Source organism: Triticum aestivum, chromosome 6D (genome assembly GCF_018294505.1).
Source record: "Triticum aestivum cultivar Chinese Spring chromosome 6D, IWGSC CS RefSeq v2.1, whole genome shotgun sequence".
NCBI classification, from domain to species: domain Eukaryota; kingdom Viridiplantae; phylum Streptophyta; class Magnoliopsida; order Poales; family Poaceae; genus Triticum; species Triticum aestivum.
Window position 1 is genome coordinate 232,874,939 of NC_057811.1, and position 20,667 is coordinate 232,895,605.

The following is a 20,667-nucleotide window of genomic DNA, read 5'->3' on the forward strand; positions in this document are numbered from 1 at the left end:
TGTCTCTATGACAACTGATGAACTCGTAAAGCTCCAGTCTGAAATCAAAGTCCTCAGCGATGATTTCAACGCTTACTATGCTGATTGGAAAGGAGCCAAGGTCAGGTTCGTCAATCTGACGAAGACACTCACTTCAAGTGCCGCTGCCCCTGTGCATATTGAAGTCACTCCGGCTGAAGCATCTGCTCAGCAAACTGAAGAACATGCCAGCATCGCTGATGACAATCGGGCTGCTGAAGATAATGTGAGTTCCAAGGCTGATGACTGCATTCCAGCCACTGAAGAAATTGCCAGGGCACCCACTAGTGGTGCGCCTGAAGAAAATGAAGAGGTCAAGGCAACTGCATCACTTGTGCCTGAAGAAACTGCACCAAATTCCTCTGCTCCACCTGCGCCTACTCCAACTCCAATCCTTCCATCTGCATCAGATGTGAAGAAGACCAAGGCTGCAAAGCAGGTAGCAGTGAAGAAAAGGAAAGCACCAGCTTCTTCAGATTCTTCTGCTCCGAAGAAAATGAAGCCAATGACCAGCTCTTTTGCAAACCTGATTGATGCTGTTCCAATCTCAATCATGCCATCAAAGGACCTTGTTTCTTTTGGTGAAGAATATGTGATCCCTAGCGGATCTGATGAAGAAACTCCTTCTGCTGCTACGTCAGAGCAGATGGATGAAGAAATTGAAGTGGATGAAATCCCTTCAACCCCAGTTGTTTCCTCGCCTGTGCCTCAGTTTACTGCTGAAGAGGCCGGCGTTGAAGAAATTGAAGATGAAGATGTGGACATTGGCTGTACCACACCTGTGATGGATGATGACTTTTGGGAAAGTCAGCACCCCAATTCTCCACTCTTCACTCCACTGCAGCAAATTCCTCAGTCCCCAGTCACTACAGTTCAAATGGGATCTGATGAAGCTCATGAAGACATTCCAGCCGCTAGTGCTGAAGAAACTGAAAATGAAGAATTCAAGAACCAGGCTGCCACTGAAGAGGAACCAGAAATTCCTCAGCCTGAAGAACCTGAGATTGCATTTCCTGAGGTTGTGATGCAACTGACTGACACTCCTCTGCCCAAACCAAAGGATCCATTCTCCAGGAAGCAAAAATTCAAGACTGATGCCTTCTTTGGCGAGCATGTATTCTTCACTGATTACAACCCTTATGACTCTGCTCGCATAAGGAAGAGGCGTTTCTGGACTGCCAGCCAGGTAAATTTCTATTCCTCAGTGCTGTTCGACAAAGACAAAGTCTTCGATCATGAGCACATTCCTCACGTGGACATGGAATCTCTGCCGTGCTTCGTGCCAATCCTCAGTGTTCTTCATGATGCTGGACTGTTAAATTTCTGCACTGACATCTGTGATTGGAATGAAGAACTTATTCTTCAATTCTATGCAACGCTGCACATCACCGGAAATTCTGAAGATGTGAATTCATGGGTGCTGGACTGGATGTCTGAAAACACTCACTACAAGGCACCAGCTACTGAATTGCTTCGTGCCTTACCTCTCAGTCCGCCCCTTGAAGGTGCATGTTGCGTCTACAATGAACTTGAGCTAACCGATCACTACATGCAAGTGCTGATGAAGCCTTTGAAGCCAGGTCAGACCTCAAGAACAAAATTCCTTGTGAAGAAATTGTTGTATGTGCTTCGGACTGTCTATCACATTCTGACGAAGACATTGAGTCCAATCAAGGGCCACGACTCAAATGAAGAAGAAGTCGTTGGCATCATGAAGAATCTGCTTTTCAATATCATTCATGGCATTCCCATCAACTTCCATAATTTCTTCATGAGGACTCTGGCTAATGTCGCCATGTCACCATTTGAGTTGAAGCCTTATGCACCTTGGATTATGAGATTCATCAGGACAAGGTCTTCACTCAACTATCAAGTTGATACACTGAACCATTGCAGCTACTTGCCCCCAACTGAAGTCCTCAAACGGATATTTTCCTCAGCTGATGAAAAGGGCAAGGCTACTGCTGTAATTGTTGAAGGCATTCGTCCATTGGATGGACAATTTCGCAAGGCTGCATCCTACTCCACCAATGATGACTCTGCCACCCATGACTCTGCCGCCAACGCACCCAAGCAAAATCCTCAAGGCACAGCACCCAGGGTGATGACTGACCATGAGCTTCTCCTCAGTCTTCAGCAGAAGGTTGATCGCAATCATAAATGGGTCAAGCGTCAGTTTGGTTCAATTCTTCACAACATGACTGCTACCCCACAATGCAGTGAAGAAAAACCACTACTACCTTCATGAAATCCTCAACCGCACCTGGGCTGTTCTGTCTCAACTCTATAGTGAAGAAGATCTAAAGACAATGGGTCTCAAGGACGATCTTGACTGGGCTGCACCTCCTCCGAAGAAGTACAAGAAGGTCAAGGTTCCTTCCTTGGTGGCCAGCTCCTATTCTTCATCCCGCGACACTGATGAACATGAAGATTTGGATGACACTGCGGCAGGCCCTACTCCAACAACCGACCCCAACAACGCTGACGCTCCTTCATCACCTTGATATTCTTCAGGGGCGTTAGTCCTCATTTTCGACCCTTTTGGTCATTTGATGACAAAGGGGGAGAAATTTGAGTTAGTCTTCAAGCGGGTCTATCTTATATGGGCGTTTTTTTTCTAAGTTACAACTCTCGTTTTTCTAATGACTTTGTTGGATTGAGTTGTAAACTTAAAACTCTATGGTGGCCTGATACTTTTGCTATTTCTTCTCCATGCTTATTCCTCATTAATGTTATTGCACGCATGCTGAACTACATCAGTCACCATATTTCATCATGCATTTCAAATTCTTCATATATTATGTCAAATGCGTGTATGAATTACAAGATATAGGGGGAGATCTCCATGATTCAACTCTTCAAGTGTGCATTGCTTCAAAAGCAAATTCCTCACTATGCACATCTTCAGGGGGAGTTCTTCTATATCTTGCAATCAAATTCCTCAATATCAGTATTTACACTTCATATGTTTATCCCCATTGAAAACTTAACCTATATTGTCATCAATCACCAAAAAGGGGGAGATTGTAAGTGCATCTAGTGCCCCTTAGTGATTTTGGTGTATTGAAGACTTATAGGTTAAGGGACTAATGCGTTTGTGAGTGTACACAGATCTATAAGTCTATGAGGAGTTTGATAATTACAGAGAAAGTCGACCCCTAAAAATGAAGTTCTTCGACCGAAGACTTCAAATTTTTGAAGACTTTGAAAGTGAAGAAATTGGTGTGACCTTGAAGACTTGGTATTCATTTGAGGAACATGAAGCGTGAAGACTTTTGTTTTCGTAGTCTCGTGTTCTCTTTCTTGAGTCATAGGAAACACCGTACTGTTAAAGGGGGTCGAGGAAATACTAAGGAAACATTTCCATGTGATGCTCAACTCAAAATCCTACACCTACCAATCCCTTCAAGTGAAGCCATTGGAAATCTCATACAGTTCAGTCATATTCTTCAGTGATAGAGACGAAGTTCTTCTGGTATATGAGGAATTTTTTCTGACTGGGGAGTTAGGAATTCGCCAGTGCGGATTGCCTACACAGTGAGGAACATGATAGCCCTGAGGAATTAGAACCTCAAATTTCCGACTGTTGCTGTGCTATGCGCCAGCTGTCCCAAAATATCTACCGACCTAACGGTCATATCATTGAAGGGCATTTATGTCTTATCATGCGGGCTGCTCCCTAGGCTATAAATAGCCGCCCCCTACAACCACTAGCTGGTAGGCTGCTCCGAGAGAAACTGACACTTGTCATTTGAGAGCATCCCATCCTCCGAGGACTTTGAGCGAAAATCATCAAGTGAGGAAAAACCCCAAACCCAAACACCTACAAACCCAAAGTGATTGAGCATCACTGAAGAGATTGATCCTGCGTGGATCCGACGCTTGTTACCTTTGAAGACTGTGCTTCTTCTAGACGGTTAGGCGTCATGGTCTAGAGCATCTAAGAGGAAATTGTGGATCGCCGAGTGACCGAGTTTGTGAAGGTTCGGAAGTCACCTGAAGAGTTATCACGAGTGATTGGACGAGGTCTGTGTGACCTTAGTTCAAGGAGAATACGGTGAGGATTGTGTGTCCGGGACTGGGTGTCCTCAGGTTTAAATACCTAGCCGCTCCAACCAGACGTACAACTGAGACAGCAGTTGGAACTGGTGTACCAAATCATTGTCTTCACCAAGCTTACTGGTTCTATTTCCTCAACTCTTTCATTTCCTCATTACTGTATTGTGAAATTGTTCATATCTGCGTTTGAAGACTTTGACTGAAGACTTTCTCAATTTCCTCAGTTCAATTTCCTCAGTCTGTTTGTCTTCATCCTGTGTTATCCTGTGTTTACGCTTTCTGTACTCTGTGCTTGTTTTCATTTCATCATGATGAATATGCTTGTGTTCTGCTATGCATACTTTTGAGTACTTATTCCGCTGCAAGTAGTTCTTCGCTAAGGAATTTCCTCACCCACAAATTCCTCAGTGAAGAATTTATAAAAATCGCCTATTCATCCCCCTCTAGTCGATATAACGCACTTTCAAAGCTGTTGCGATCTACTTGATTTTTCATCTTGATTTGAATTACATAATGGGGTCACAATGACAATGGAGGGTGTTTGAATTGCTAGAACTTTTATCTGCAGTGAACATGCAACTATATGTGTGTCGTAAAAAATTGGAACTATTCAGGGTTCGTTTGGACATTTTATACATTAACTTGGTTTTCTAGCCATTTCAGGTGCACAATTCAAAATTAAACTACATGCACATGCTCCGGTGCACCAACATGGGTTGTAAAATCATATATGTGTCCATGGGTTTATGCTTATGTCCCATGCAAGAAATGGAGATGAATTTCGAACACCATGGCACCGTGGCTCTTTGACAAACGTTGAGGTACTTGCTTTTGTAATTCTAGTAAATCCAAAACCCATCTAAAATTCATGAACCTTCGCATGCTATCATGGAATGGCATCAACATGCTGGGTTAAAAAATATTGCCCCATTTGGGGCAGGTTATGGTATAAGCTTCTCGCAAGAAGCATCATGGTTCTGTTAGGGAAACGTGTCACCTTTGTGGACAAAACTATATTCGTCCCCTCTTCTTGCTTTCAATTTTTTCCTGGTGTCAACATAGAACAAAAGGAGTGCCATGTTAAATTTTGGAATTTTTCGGGGATCGTTTGGACATTTTTATACGTTAACTGAGTTTTCTAGGCATTTATGTGCATAATTCAAAATTGAACTACATGCTCATGCTCCTGTGCGTAAAAGTGGGTTGAAAAATCAAATGTGTGTCCTTGGTTGCAAGCTTAGGTCACATGCAAGAAATGAGAATGAATGTCAAACACCTTGACACTGTCGCTCGGCCGCTAATATTGAGATACATGGTTTTAAAATTCTAGTAAATTGAAAACTCGTCTGAAATTCATGAAACTTGACATGATATCATGGAACGGCATCGACATGCCATGGTAAAAATATTGTCCTATTTGGAGCATGTTTGGGTATAAGTTTCTCGCAAACTAGATCTTCTCTCAAAACAAGCCTGATGGTTTTGGTAGGGAATGTGCCACCTTGGGGGACGAAACGATATCTATTGCCTCTTCTTACTTTCAATTTTTTTTCTTGTGTCAACATAGAACAACTGGAGTGTTGTGTCAATTTTTGGGATTTTTTGGGGTTCGCTTGGACATTTTTATACATTAACTGAGTTTTCTATGCATTTATGTGCATAATTCAAATTTGAACTACATGCACATGCTCCAGTGCATATAAATGGGTTCAAAATTGAAATGTGTGTCTTTGGTTGCATGCTTAAGTCCCATGCAAGAAATGAGAATGAATGTCAAACACCTTGCCACCGTCACTCGGCCGCTAACATTGAGATACATGGTTTTTAAATTCTAGTAAATCAAAAATGCGTCTGAAATTTATGGAACTTGACATGCTAGCATGGAACGGCATCAACATGCCGTGCTAAAAATATTGTCCCATTTGGGGCAGGTTGGGGTGTAAGCTTCTCACAAACCAAAGGTTCTCACAACAAGCCCCATGGTTACGGTAGGGAACGTTTCACCTTTCTAGACGAAACGATATCCGTTGCCTCTGCTTGATTTCAATTTTTTTAGTGTCAACATAGAACAACATGAGTGTTGTGTTAATTTTAGGAATTTTTCGAGGTTTGTTTGGACATTTTTATACATTAACTTAGTTTTCTATGCATTTATGTGCATAATTCAAATTTGAACTACACGCACATGCTCTAGTGCATGTAAATTGGTTGAAAAATCAAATATGTGTCCTTGGTTGCATGCTTAGGTCCCATGCAAGAAATGGGAATGAATGTCAAACGCCTTGCCACCATCGCTCGGCCGCAAACATTGAGATACATGGTTTTTAAATTCTAGTAAATCCAAAACTCGTCTGAAGTTCATGAAACTTGACATGCTATCATGGAGCGGCATCAACATGCTGTGGTATAAGCTTCTCGCAAACCACAACTTCTCACAACAAGCCTGATGGTTTCAGTAGGGAACGTGCCACCTTTGGGAACGAGACGATATTCGTTTCCTCTTCTTGCTTTCAAATTTTTTCTAGTGTCAACATAGAATGATAGGAGTGTTGTGTCAATTTTTGGGATTTTTCCGGGTTCGCTTGGACATTTTTATACATTAACTGGGTTTTCTAGGCATTTTATGTGCATAATTCAAATTTGAACTACATGCACATGCTCCAGTGCAGAAAAATGGGTTGACATATCAAATGTGTGTCCTTGGGTGCATGCTTAGGTCCCATGCAAGAAATGGGAATGAATTTCAAACACCAAGGCACTGTTGATTGCCGGCAAAACGTTGAGATACTTTGTTTTTAAATTCTACTAAATCCAAAACTCGTCTGAAATTCATGATTTAAAGGGCATTAGTCCCACTCTATGTCAGCACAAAATTAATATGGAACCTGATGCTAAACCCGTTGTTGATCACCAACGTCGGTTAAATCCCAAAATGAAGGAAGTGGTAAGAACGGAAATCTTAAAACTTCTGGAAGCACGTATAATCTATCCCATAGCTGATAGTAGATGGGTAAGTCCTGTTCATTGTGTCCCTAAGAAATGAGGTATTACTGTTGTTCCTAATGATAAGAATGAACTTATTCCACAAAGAATTGTTACAGGCTATAGAATGGTAATTGATTTTAGAAAATTAAACAAATCAACTAGAAAAGATCATTACCCTCTGCCTTTTATTGATCAAATGCTAGAAAGATTATCTAAGCACACACATTTTTGCTTCCTTGATGGATATTCTGGTTTTTCACAAATACATGTTTCTCAACCCGATTAAGAAAAGACCACTTTTACTTGTCCCTTCGGAACTTATGCTTATAGACGTATGCCTTTTGGTTTATGTAACGCACCTGCTACCTTTCAAAGATGTATGACTGCTATATTCTCTGACTTTTGTGAAAAGATTGTTGAGGTTTTCATGGATGTCTTCTCTGTTCATGGGAAGTCTTTTGATGATTGTTTAAGCAATCTTGATCGAGTTTTGCAGAGATGCGAGCAAACACTTGAATTGAGAGAAGTGTCACTTTATGGTTACTGAAGGTATTGTCTTGGGTCATAAATTTTTTGAAAGAGGTATTGAAGTGGACAAAGCTAAGGTTGATGCAATTGAGAAAATGCCATGTCCTAAAGATATCAAAGGTATTCATAGTTTCCTAGGTCATGCTAGTTTCTATAGGAGATTTGTCAAAGACTTTTCTAAAATTTCTAGGCCTCTTACGAATCTTTTGCAAAAGGATATTCCTTTTGTTTTTGATGATGATTGTTTAGAAGCCTTTGAAACACTCAAGAGAGCCTTAATTTCTGCACTTATTGTTCAACCACCTGATTGGAACTTGCCTTTTGAAATTATGTGTGATGCTAGTGATTATGCTGTTGGTGCTGTTATAGGACAAAGAGTTGATAAGAAATTGAATGTTATTCATTATGCTAGTAAAACTCTAGACAGTGCCCAACGAAACTACGCTACTACTAAAAAAGAATTCTTAGCAGTGGTGTTTGCTTGTGATAAATTTAGATCTTACATTGTTGATTCAAAAGTGATTGTTCGCACCGATCATGCTGCTATTAAATATCTTATGGAAAAGAAATATGCTAAACCTAAACTTATTCGATGGGTTCTCTTGCTACAAGAATTTGATTTACATATCACTGATAGAAAAGGAGCTGAGAACCCCGTAGTTGATAATCTGTGTAGGCTTGAAAATGTGCCTGATGACCCACTACCTATTGATGATAGTTTTCCTGATGAGCAGTTAGCTGCAGTAAATATTTACCACCTAGCTTTACTTACCAACAAAAGAAAAAAAATTCTTCTATGATTTAAGACATTACTTTTGGGATGACCCGCATCTTTATAAAGAAGGAGTAGATGGTATTATTAGACTTTGTGTACTTGAGCATGAACATGGACAAATCCTATGGAAATGTCATTCTGAAGCTTACGGAGGGCATCATGCTGGAGATAGAACTACTCACAAGGTATTGCAATCTAGATTTTATTGGCCTACTCTCTTCAAGGATGCCCGTAAGTTTGTCTTATCTTGTGATGAATGCCAAAGAATAGGTAATATCGGTAAGCGTCAAGAAATGCCTATGAATTATTCACTTGCTGTTGAACCATTTGATGTTTGGGGATTTGATTACATGGGACATTTCCTTCCTCTAATGGGTATACACATATTTTGGTTGTTGTTGATTATGTTACTAAATGGGTAGAAGTTATTCCAACCACTAGTGATCATCACAACACCTCTATTAAAATGCTTAAGGAAGTTATTTTCCCAAGGTTTGGAGTCCCTAGATATTTAATGACTGATGGTGGTTCACACTTTATTAATGGTGCTTTCCATAAAATGCTTTCCAAGTATGATGTTAACCATAGAATTGCATCACCTTATCATCCTCAGTCTAGTGGTCAAGTTGAACTTAGCAATAGAGAAATAAAAATAATTTTGCAAAAGACTGTCAACAGGTCCCGGAAGAATTGGTCTAAGAAATTAGATGATGCACTTTGGGCTTATAGAACAACATATAAAAATCCTATGGGTATGTCTCCTTATAAAATGGTTTATGGAAAAGCTTGTCATTTGCCTCTTGAGTTAGAACATAAAGCATATTGGGCAATCAAAGAACTCAATTATGATTTCAAACTTGCCGGTGAAAAGAGGTTATTTAATATTAGTTCATTAGATGAATGGAGAACCCAAGCTTATGAAAATGCAAAATTATTCAAGGAAGAGGTTAAAAGATGGCATGACAAAAGAATCCAAAAGCGTGAGTTTAAAGTCAAAGAATATGTTCTTTTGTACAACTCTCGTTTCAGATTCTTTGCAGGAAAACTCATCTCAAAATGGGAAGGCCCCTATGTTATCGAGGAGGTTTATTCATCTAGAGCCATCAAAATAAATGCCAAAGGTACTAACCCGAAGGTTTCCAATGGGCAACGAATAAAACGTTATATCTCAGGTACGCCTATTAATGTTGAAAGCAATATTATCCAAACTTTGACACTGGAAGAACACATAAAAGAGTCCTTCCGAAACACTCAAGAATCGTGAAAATAAGGAGGTACGTGATACGGTAAGTAAACGGACTCCGAAAAGTATGCAAAAATATTTTTTTGTCAGTTTTGGAATATTTAGAAAAATAGGAAAATAAGAAACTTCCAGGAAGCGTACCCTGGTGGGCACAAGACACCGGGGCGCGCCTGGCTTGCCAGGCGCGCCCAAGTGGGTTGTGCCCACCTGGGGTACCTTCTAGACTCCATTTTTCTATAGTTTGCTTGTACCCCAAGATAAAAAAAATCTATATATACTCCCCGAACCTGTTGATCACCGTATCGCGGAGAAATCTTTTGTTCTCTTTTCTTGCTATTTTTGGTCAGATCTGTCGAGCCAGGCATCATGTCTTCCTCACCCTCCTACAACGGAGAAGAAGACGCAGAGGTATTTCAGGAGGATCTAAGGAGAGAGGAAGCTGAAGAAGTTGCTATGGAGGAAGAGGAGGAAAATCCTTTTGGGGTTCACTCTCCGGCTTCCGAGAGAGGGACATTGGCTAGCATCTCCACTCATTCGAATCCTCATCAAGCTATGATACCGTCAAATAATCAAGAGAGTCTCGAAGTGCAAGAAGAAACCCCACCAAGAAGGCCTTTACACATGTTACATTGTAACAATTTTTGCAATTTGATTCATAACTATGGGTTCGAGAATACTCCTCGTAGGCACATACCGTCCAATTGGGACATATCTCGCCCCGAGAGAAAACAGTGCAGGAACAAACCCATGGGGCCCTGAAAACAAACACATAATGGCTGAAGTGAAGAAAAACAATGAGTTACTTTATCAAGCCCTTCGGGAGATTCAAGGTTTGAGGGACCTACTCATGGTTATATTGGAGAATACTACTACATCACCACCACAATCTTCTTCATCACCAAAAGAGAATTAAGTATCGGGTATGGGCACTCCCCTTGGCTTTCGCCAAGCTTGGGGGAGGTGCCCCGGTATCGTATCATCCCCACTATCGTTTGCTTTTACTTATTTTAGTTCGATCTTTTACTTTAGATGAATAAAAGTTTAGTTCGATCCTTTCTTTGGGAGTCTTCTTAGTGATCTATCCTTGTAATCGTGTGCAAGATATATAATAAATTTAGTGTGAGTTTTGGCTTTCTTTACTTTCTTGTTGCAATTAAAAGAAAGGAAATAAATAAAAGGAAAGGATATAAATAAAAAGAAAGGAAATAAATCAAGAAGATCATATACTAATCTTATGGTAGGTGATGGCATCACATAAGGAAAAGTACAAGTAGAACATTTTATTAGAGATTGACAAACATAGCATTAGTCAATGATGCAACTCATGAAAGAATTAATAAGGGAAGATAAGATTCACATATAAATATACTATCCTAGAAATCTTTTGTGATTGTGAGCCCCCATCAAAATATTATATGCCAAAATTGTTGACGTTGGACAAGGAAGACAACTTAATGATTTATGTTTGTTCATATTCACATAGAAGTCATATTGTCATAGATCCTTTAACATGTGGTGCTTGCCCCCTATCTTGCTAGCCAAAAATTCCGCACTAAGTAGAGATACTACTTGTGCATCCAGAAACCCTTAAACCTAAATCTTATTTTCAAGTGTCCACCATACCTACCTAGGGATTGAGCAAGATCCCTCAAGTAAGTTGTCATCGGTGCAAAAGGGCAATAAAAATTGCTTCTAAATGTGTGAGATCATTTAGTGTAAGTGAAAATTGAGCGTTGCACGAACTTGTGATGGTGAAGAATAAAAGCGAGAGACTGCATAATAAAGGTCGCTATCACAAGGGGCAATGCAACGTGACGTTCTTTTGTAGTAAGGGGTTGAGCATACAAACAAATAAGCGCATGACAACCTCTGCTTCCCTCTGCGAAGGGCCTATCTTTTACTTTTATGAATTTACTTTTATGCAAAGAGTCAATGTTTTCTCTCTATTCCTTTTTATTTTCTCCTTTGGCAAGCATCATGTGGTGAGGAAAGATCTAGGCACATATGTCCAGTTGAATATGGGTAGCATGAGTTATTATTGTTGACATCACCCTTGAGGTGAATACGTTGGGAGGCGAAACTATAAGCCCCTATCTTCTTATGTGTCCGGTTGAGACGTTTTGCTCATGTGTATGCGGTGAGTGTTAGCAATCATAGAAGACTATATGATGGTTGAGTATGTGGACTTGCCTAAAGGCTCCGATGCGTGACCCTTCCTGAAAAGATGATGAATTGTAGTTGCAAAGTTGACTGAGAAACATAGTTTGTTGGTTTTTAATAGAGTTTTTGCTTTATACTTCGATTGTGTGATGAACTGTTACTTATTCATGAGAAGTATATGATAAACGTTCTATGATAAAAGTCTTATGTATAAATTTGTTGCTGATATAATAATCTAAATGATGCTTCTATGTCCGTATTTTTTTATCGACACCTCTCTCTCTAAGCATGTTGACATGTTTTTCGATTTCGGTTTTCGCTTGAGGACAAGCGAGGTCTAAGCTTGGGGGAGTTGATACGTCCATTTTGTATCATATTTTCTTACTGTTATTTATGATGTTTTTATCCATAATAATGCTTTTTGGAGTAATTCTAATGCCTTTTCTCTCATAATATGCAAGGTATACACAAAGAGGGAGAATTCCGACAGCTGGAAATCTAGACCTGAAAAAGCTACGTCAGACCACCTATTCTGCACAACTCCAAACAAGCTCAAACTTCACGGAGATTTTTTATCAAATAAATGAGGAATATTGGAGCAAATAACTACCAGAGGGGGCCCACTAGGTGGGCACAACCCACCTGGGCACGCCAGGGAGCTTAGGCGCGCCCTGGGGGGTTGTGCTCACCCAGGCCCACCTCCGGTGCCCATCTTCTGGTATATAAGTCATTTTGACCTAGAAAAAATAAGTAGAAGACTTTCGGGACGGAGCGCCGCCGTCTCAAGGCGGAACTTGGGCAAGAGCACTTTTGCCCTCTGGCAGAGCGATTCCGCCGAGGGAACTTTCCTTCCGGAGGGGGAAATCATCGTCATCATCATCACCAACAACTCTCCCATCTTGGGGAGGGCAATCTCCATCAACATCTTCAACAAGCAGCATCTCATCTTAAACCCTAGTTCATCTCTTGTGTTCAATCTTGTTACCGGAACTATAAATTGATGCTTGTGGGTGACTAGTAGTGTTGATTACATCTTGTAGTTGATTACTATATGGTTTATTTGGTGGAAGATTATATGTTCAGATCCAATGTGCTATTTAGTACCCCTCTGATCTTGAGCATGATTATCATTTGTGAGTAGTTACTTTTGTTCTTGAGGTCACGGGAGAAATCATGTTGCAAGTAATCATGTGAACTTGATATGTGTTCGATATTTTGATAGTATGTATGTTGTGATTCCCTTAGTGGTGTCATGTGAACATCGATTTCATGACACTTCACCATATTTGGGCCTAAGGGAATGCATTTTGGAGTAGTAATTAGATGATGGGTTGCGAGAGTGACAAAAGCTTAAACCCCAGTTTATGCGTTATTCCGTAAGGGACTGATTGGATCCAAAAGTTTAATGCTATGGTTAGAATTTATTCTTAATACTTTTCTCGTAGTTGCGGATGCTTGCGGGAGGGTTAATCATAAGTAGGAGGTTTGTTCAAGTAAGAACAACATCTAAGCACCGGTACACCCACATATCAAATTATCAAAGTACCGAACACGAATCGAACCAACATGGTGAAAGTGACTAGATGAAATTCCCGTGTACCCTCAAGAACGCTTTGCTTATCATAAGAGGCCGTTTTGGCCTGTCCTTTGCCTCAAAAGGATTGGGCTACCTTGCTGCACTTTTGTTACTACTATCATTACTTGCTCATTACAAATTATCTTGCTATCAAACTACTCTGCTACTTACAATTTCAGCACTTGCAGACATTACCTTGCTGAAAACCACTTGTCATTTCCTTCTGCTCCTCGTTGGATTTGACACTCTTACTTACCGAAAAGAGCTACAATTTATCCCCTATACTTGTGGGTCATCAGCCAGCACCAGCGCCCATGCCCGTGCCCGTGCGCGCCCCTCCACCCACCGCGGCACTGGTCCCCGTACGTCTGTCTGCACCCGCCGCGCCCGTGCCCGTGCGTGCGCCCCCCTCGGCGGCATGGGACGCTGCCGTCAACCGCTACCTCGCAGCACCGCCAGTTGCCGTCCTCCCCCGCCCCGCCCATCGATCGCACAACGACATGATGTTTGATTTCCATGTGAAGAACATTCTATGCTGCCTTGAAGACTTCAACAACGGCGTCCCGAAGGACAACAACGACAACGCCGGCACGACGCGCCGCCTCCGCCGCCACCGGAAATAGTTTTTTGGGTTTAATACTGTATCTCGGTCATATGAATATAAATTCGCAGTGTGACTGAATGAAAGATATGGTTTGAACAAACTTGCATTTTTCTCTCTTAATGTACAGACTTATCAAACGATTTTCTTTTAAAAAACGTCAGTGGTTTTTAAATATTAAACACTCATCGCAAAAAATTTAGTTAGAACACCCGTATGCAAACCGACAGCTTCCCCATGAAGCCAAGGGAAAATGTGCCGAGCAGGATTTGTGCAGCTCTTGATCGCAATCGTTTTAGATAGAACACCCGTATGGAAAGTGAGAGCTATGGTCTTCCCCGGTAAGTCAAGGGAAAATTCGCAGCGCGGGATTTGTGCATCACTTCAACGCAAACGGTTCAGATTGAATACGGTATGCAAAGCCAGATTTCGACGGTAAGCCAAGACAAAATGTGCCGAGCAGGATTTGTACATCCCTTCAACGCAAACGGTTGTTTTGGATGACCCGTGTGCAACCACGTACAGAAAATTTGGTAAGATTTGCATATGTCATATTGGGTATATTGCCATTTGTCAAACTGGAAAGATTGGCATTCTTTATCTAGTAAGATTGCCATTTGTCAACCTTGTAACACTGCGATTTGTCAAAATATGCAGCTAAAAATCACTAGCACTATCTAATTTTTGCAACTAAAATTCAGTAATTAAGCATAGATTTCATTCATAGATTAAACAGTCATTCTTTATACAAACAGTTCAACTCGACAGCTGAACCGACCAAACTTTTCCCCAATTGTTGCCAACCACGTACTGAAATAGCTAGTTTAAGTATATATACTAGCTAAATGTAAGTACGTTGTACAATTTCACCACATCTATAGTCAGATGAACTGAACAAAATAACCCCAAAATACTACTACTACGGAGGGGCTTTGTACTACTTCCGGCAGCCTCTCCTCTGCCGAGCGCGCTCAGTAAAAGGCAGAGGAGGAGGAGCCTAACGATGAGCTGGACAACTGCAATACGGTGCCTGCCACTGCTGCACCTTCAGCGACGCTCACCTCGAACACCCTCTGCCTCTCCAGACGACCCCTCTCGAAATGGTGGTTCTCCTCGTAGATCTCCTGATTACTCGCCTCTGCGGCGGCGTGTGCTGCGTCCACGGTGATGGTAAGGCTCTTTGCGTGCTCGACAAGGTGCTCCTCCTCCGCCTCCCGCAGGAACTCGATGTAGCGCGCAAGGTCGCTGACGCACGTGCAGGCCTCCACCTCTGCCTCCCGCCTTCGGGCGGCGGTGGTAGAGCGGGTGATGACCCCGGCGGTTGACGGTGGGCTGGCGGCCACGACGGCCGACGATGGGGTGGCGGCCACGACCACCACCTCCCGCCTTCGGGCCGCGACGGCGAAGCGAGTGATGGCCATGGTGGCCGGCAGTGGGGTGGCGGCCACGATGGCCACCTCCCGCCTTCGGGCCGTGGCAGCGGAGCGGGCGATGGCCCTGGCTTTCGATGGTGGTGTGGCGGCCACGGCGACAGACGGTGGGGTGGCGGCAACGGTAGCCAGCAACAGCTGCCGACAGACAGCGGCGGCGGAGCGTGTGGTGGGTGTTCCGCGCACACTCAACAGGGACGCCACGCGCACTACACTATGCTGGGGCTGCGCCGCCGCCGCGGTGTAGCCTCCTAGCTGGAGCTGTCCTTTGATGGCGGCAGAGTGGCTGAGCGACGACGACGGACCGGTGCCATTGGCGATTGTGGGAGAAGCAGACGACATAAGCTATAGGGAGGAGGGGAAAATGCGACGCGGGACTCGCCGGTCGTGAGGGTTTATATAGCAGGCAGGTAAGCATTGGGATTTTGGGGGATTTCACCTACTCAGAAGGGAAGCTTGCGTGGGAACTTGCGCAGTTGCGCGGGAACAGTGATGTAGGGTGGAACCCTATACGGCCGATCTTTCACGAAAGGAGCGGATCCCAACGAGGAACACGAAGAACACGAGGGGAAACACGAGGGATAACACAAGAGAAACACTCAAACCAACGAGATTAGGTCACACATATACTAGATCCTCGAAACACGAGAGGAGATACAAGATCCACGATCAAGAAAGGACGATACAAAGGTAACCGGTTCTTCTATGAGAGGAGGTCTTCCCGTTAGGGGTCTTGAATCCAAGATGGATCTTCTCCGAAGAGGTGTCGGTCCCTCGCAAAGGAGTAGATCCGGATGGATGAGCGAAGCTCTATCTCACATATGAGCTAACACAACGGTAACCCTAACTAGGAGGAGGTGGAGGAGTATATATAGTCTAGGGCCACGAAGGGGTAAGTGGGGGATACATGGGCCTCGGCTCGATACTCTACGCACAGACAGGCGCCGGTCGTCCGATGGCTCGCGAGGGTCCGGTTGTCCGGTACTTGTCGAACGTCCGGCGTTTTGGCTCTGGATAGGTGGCACCGGATTTCCGGTCGATGTCGGTCGTTCAGTGGCTGAAGATTGTCGGACATCCGTCGTCTGGCGGTCGTCCGGTCGCTGTAGAGTTGGGGGCTGGGCCTTCTGGCTGGTGCGGCTTCCAGGCGTCGGACGTCCGGTGACTGTCGGACGTCTGGGAGTTGATGCTTCCTGGCAGCTCTTCCTCTTGTTCCGTGCGCTTGGTGTCCTTGCCGTCTTGTCCATGGTCTTCCTATTTGTTCTTGGTCATGCACAACACATATATTTGAGGTAGTAGCCATGTCTCACATGTGGAAAGTCATAGTTCGGAGAGGAGCGAGTTCACCTTGCGTCCAATGGCGTATAGTCGAGGTCTCATCTTATGTATCCTTGGGTCATGGGAAGTGGTCGAAGTGGACATGGGGATGATCGTAGGATGCAACGCATCGTCTCCCCCCCCTTGGGAAAGATCCGACCTCGGATCGTGATCCCATCACCATGGAAATGATTGTCGTGGACGGACTTGTAGTTAGACGTGGTTGAAGACATGGCGCAATCCAAGGACTCCAAGGTGTCTTCGGAGTGATAGGCATGCAAAAGAGAAAATACAAGCGACACTTGGAAATACAATGGTTAGCGCACACAAAGTGTCCATCAAGTAAGTATGAGTCCGTTCGGCAAGATTGTTCGTGACGAAGCGCATGAAGCTTATCAAGATGATATAGAATGATATGCAAAGCATTCATGGGAGCAAAAGCATTCATTGTGCATACAAATGTATTGTGAATATGATCAATGCAACCATGGTGCAAAATGATGTCATAGTGAGACGGTTTATCAATAGCATGAATATGGTAATGGATGTTCAATATGAGCAAGTTATCATGCAATTGATGGTAGGCAATATGATCATGATGTATGAATATGTCATCAAGAAAGATCACAACAAATTTGCTAAGAAAGTGCACAAGCTCATATATCATGGATGACATGGTAATACAAGATGCAACAAGGCAATCATAATGTGACTCAATCCATGCATAAGATGCAAATTTGTTATGTGTGGTGTTGTACCAAAGCTCGATTTTGTGGCACTCCTCAACTTGAAGGTCCATAGAGCCAATCTCCAATGTCGCTCCTCCGTTCGCGCGATGTATCATGTAGACAACAAGAAGGAAACAACAATGAAAGAATGACCCATCCAATATGCATATTCGAGGATGGCTCAAATAGAAGGAGTTCACCTTAGGAATGTTCACGAAGATGTTGGTGTCGCACATCGTATACACCTTGACATGACCAAGTTGTCTCATGACGGTACTGCGTTGTGAATCCTTCAAAATGAAAGAACATGACAAACACTCGGAAAAACAAATGAGGTTAGGGGAAATGCAAAACCTATCATTCGCGTGGTAAGAGACCCAACAAGTGTATGCATCATGCTTATCATAAGAAAGGACAAGGGAGCATTTCATAGTATGGGGGCATATGATGCGAGAACAACCAAATACAATAGGCTCAATCGAACAAGCATGCATCACAAGTAATATGTCCAAGTCTCCACGATCAATAAGCATAGCAAGTTGGCACTCAATACAAGGGTATATGAGAGATGGCACTAATGGAGACAAGAGACAATGATCGAGATAAATCATGTGAGAGGCAAGAGCATATATGTCATCAACCCAAGAAAGCGAGTAAGAATGGAACATGGGCGATGCGACAAAGCAAGCAATCATAGTGATCAAGTCAAGCAAGCTAGTAGTGAGAAGATGCAACGTACTAGAAGGAATCATGTCAAGCATTTCATGTGTGCAAATGGTGGGCATGAATAATGCACAAGACATATCACAAGCGTGAAGGCAAGATATGAGCAAATTTTCGTCAATGTATTGGCGAGAGGCCATATGTAAATAGCAATGGGACATCATGACTCTCCCAACACAACAAGCAACAATAGCATGATTCACATGGTAAACATGGCAATAGCAACAAGGATCTCCACCAAGCATGCAAATACACATATGAGTAGTAAAATGGTTAATCATGGGTAGATGCAAGCAAGGGTCACAATTGCATGGCAAAGTCATAGAAATAGGCATAACATGCAAAGTGAACACGATAGTATGGGCATAAGGTAACAAGAGATATATAGCCCATAGCCGTGTGAGAGTCAAGTAAAAGAGATGCGCGTAGTCCTTGCGCGAAGGGAATGGTGGTAAAGATAGTCCACGGGATCCCAAGTCATCGTTGCTCTCAAGAGCTCGTTTCGTCAACTCTTGGGATTGAGAGGTTGACGAGTATATGTGAGTACCTACACAAAACAAAGACAAAGGGAAAATTGTTTGTGCATGGTATATGTACACATCATCCATCATGATGCGCACGTGCTTGTGTTGGTTAGCACAAAATATCCAATGCTCAAATAAATGAGATGCGTGATATAGAAACATGTCATCCATCATGATAGGTTTGTTTTTATGTAGAGCATAATGGAGACTCAAATTGTGTAATCATTATGGGAAATATGTAGAGCATTGTTATTCATGGAATGCATATGGTGTAAGCAATTATGGGAATCATGCAAATTATGGAATGCATCGAAATCTCCTAATATGTATGAGGAAACTATGGGGGTCTCCTCATGAGCATTAATGGAAACATCACACGGAGAATATTGACAACATCCAAAACAATGCATATTTGGAACTTTGTGATCATGGCATGGCATAGTAGACGGATTGCGCAAATCATGTAAAGGAAGCATGGCAATATCATCACATGAAAAACAAAAGCCAATGACCATCATCTCGTCATCTATGCCATAAGTGCAAATGGGATTTATTTTAATGGGCATGCATATTTACTATGTTGAGATTGAAATGATGCAATATGGAAGATCTCACTCATAGCATATGACAAGTTTAAAGGGTTGTCGAACATGATGTGACCAAAAGAATTTTCACATGATATCCTATGGAGCATAGCATCACAACTAGGCAATTCAACATGCTCATCATCATATTCATCATAAATGGGTGCCATATAAAAGCATGTAGAAGACATAGTATGCGATAAATCTATAAGGTGATCATCATCATGCAAGCAATCATTTGCAAGATAGTCCACTAGTGGGACAAGAGAAGCACCATCACCTATATTACCTTTGGAGCATCGCTCATGTGTTGTAGGTGAGGTTGCAACTTGATGGTACCATGCCGGGGGTGCTCCTTCTTCCACCATGGCCATCGTTGTCTCCATTGGAGGTATGGACTCGTCAAGGATAGGCGTGTTGTCATGTAGGAGACCTAGCACCAAACAAGAAAACACACTTGGAGTAGAGGTTAAGTCGTTAGAAATCATAGTGGCCTCACATGCCGTCTCAACTACCTCACTCACTAAGTGTTGTGCCTCACTCACTCCCTCTTGGATGCTCTCACTCGTATGGTTGGTGGAGTCACTCAAATGGCTCTCAACCTCACATAGGATGTGTGGCATGCTCTCAAGTGTGGGGCTAGTGGTGGTCACACTCATCCTCTCATAGGAAATGCACTCAATGTCATATATGGTGGAGTCACTCATCTCACTCATGGGGTGGTGGCTCTCCTCACATGGCAATTGGGTCATCTCCTCATATGTGGGTGTTGGAGAGATGTAGGTGCAAAAGTCTCCATGGTTAATCATGTCATAGTCGTAGCCGTGGATGAAGGCCGAAGATGGCACATCATCACTCTCCTCTAAGACCAAAGATAAGGTCTCACGTGCGGTCTTGTAGCTTGACTCAGAGAATGAGTCCTTTTGGGGCGCCGTATTCATGTAGTTGAAGAGGTTCATGCTCGTCGCCATGGTCGAAGGGGATGGCTCGTGCTCGACCTTCTTGTCGCCGTCTTGTTGTTGGAGGCCAATATGATGTGGCACCTCATAGCTCGTCTCCATGACCGAAGGGAATTTCCCATGCTCGGCCATCTTCCTTGATGGGCTTCCGAAGATGGAAGTGTCTCCGTCACTTGTAGGTGGTCGCCTTGTTGTTGAAGATGTCGATGTAGGCGAACTCACGGGAAGTAGGCGAAGATGTCGTACGTCCAAAGGAGAAGATGCCTTGAGAACACTTGGCGAAGATGCCAAAGTGGTTGGTGTAGCCGTAGCTCCGTCTTGGTGGTGCTCGTCTCGCGGTCTTCTCTTATGCTCATGAAGGTTGGCCTTGGCGTGAAGTAGGGCTTGTTGGGACTTGTGCATTTGTGCTTGGCGAGCATCTTCATGATGATGGTGTCGTTGTCGTGCTTGAGCTTGATGG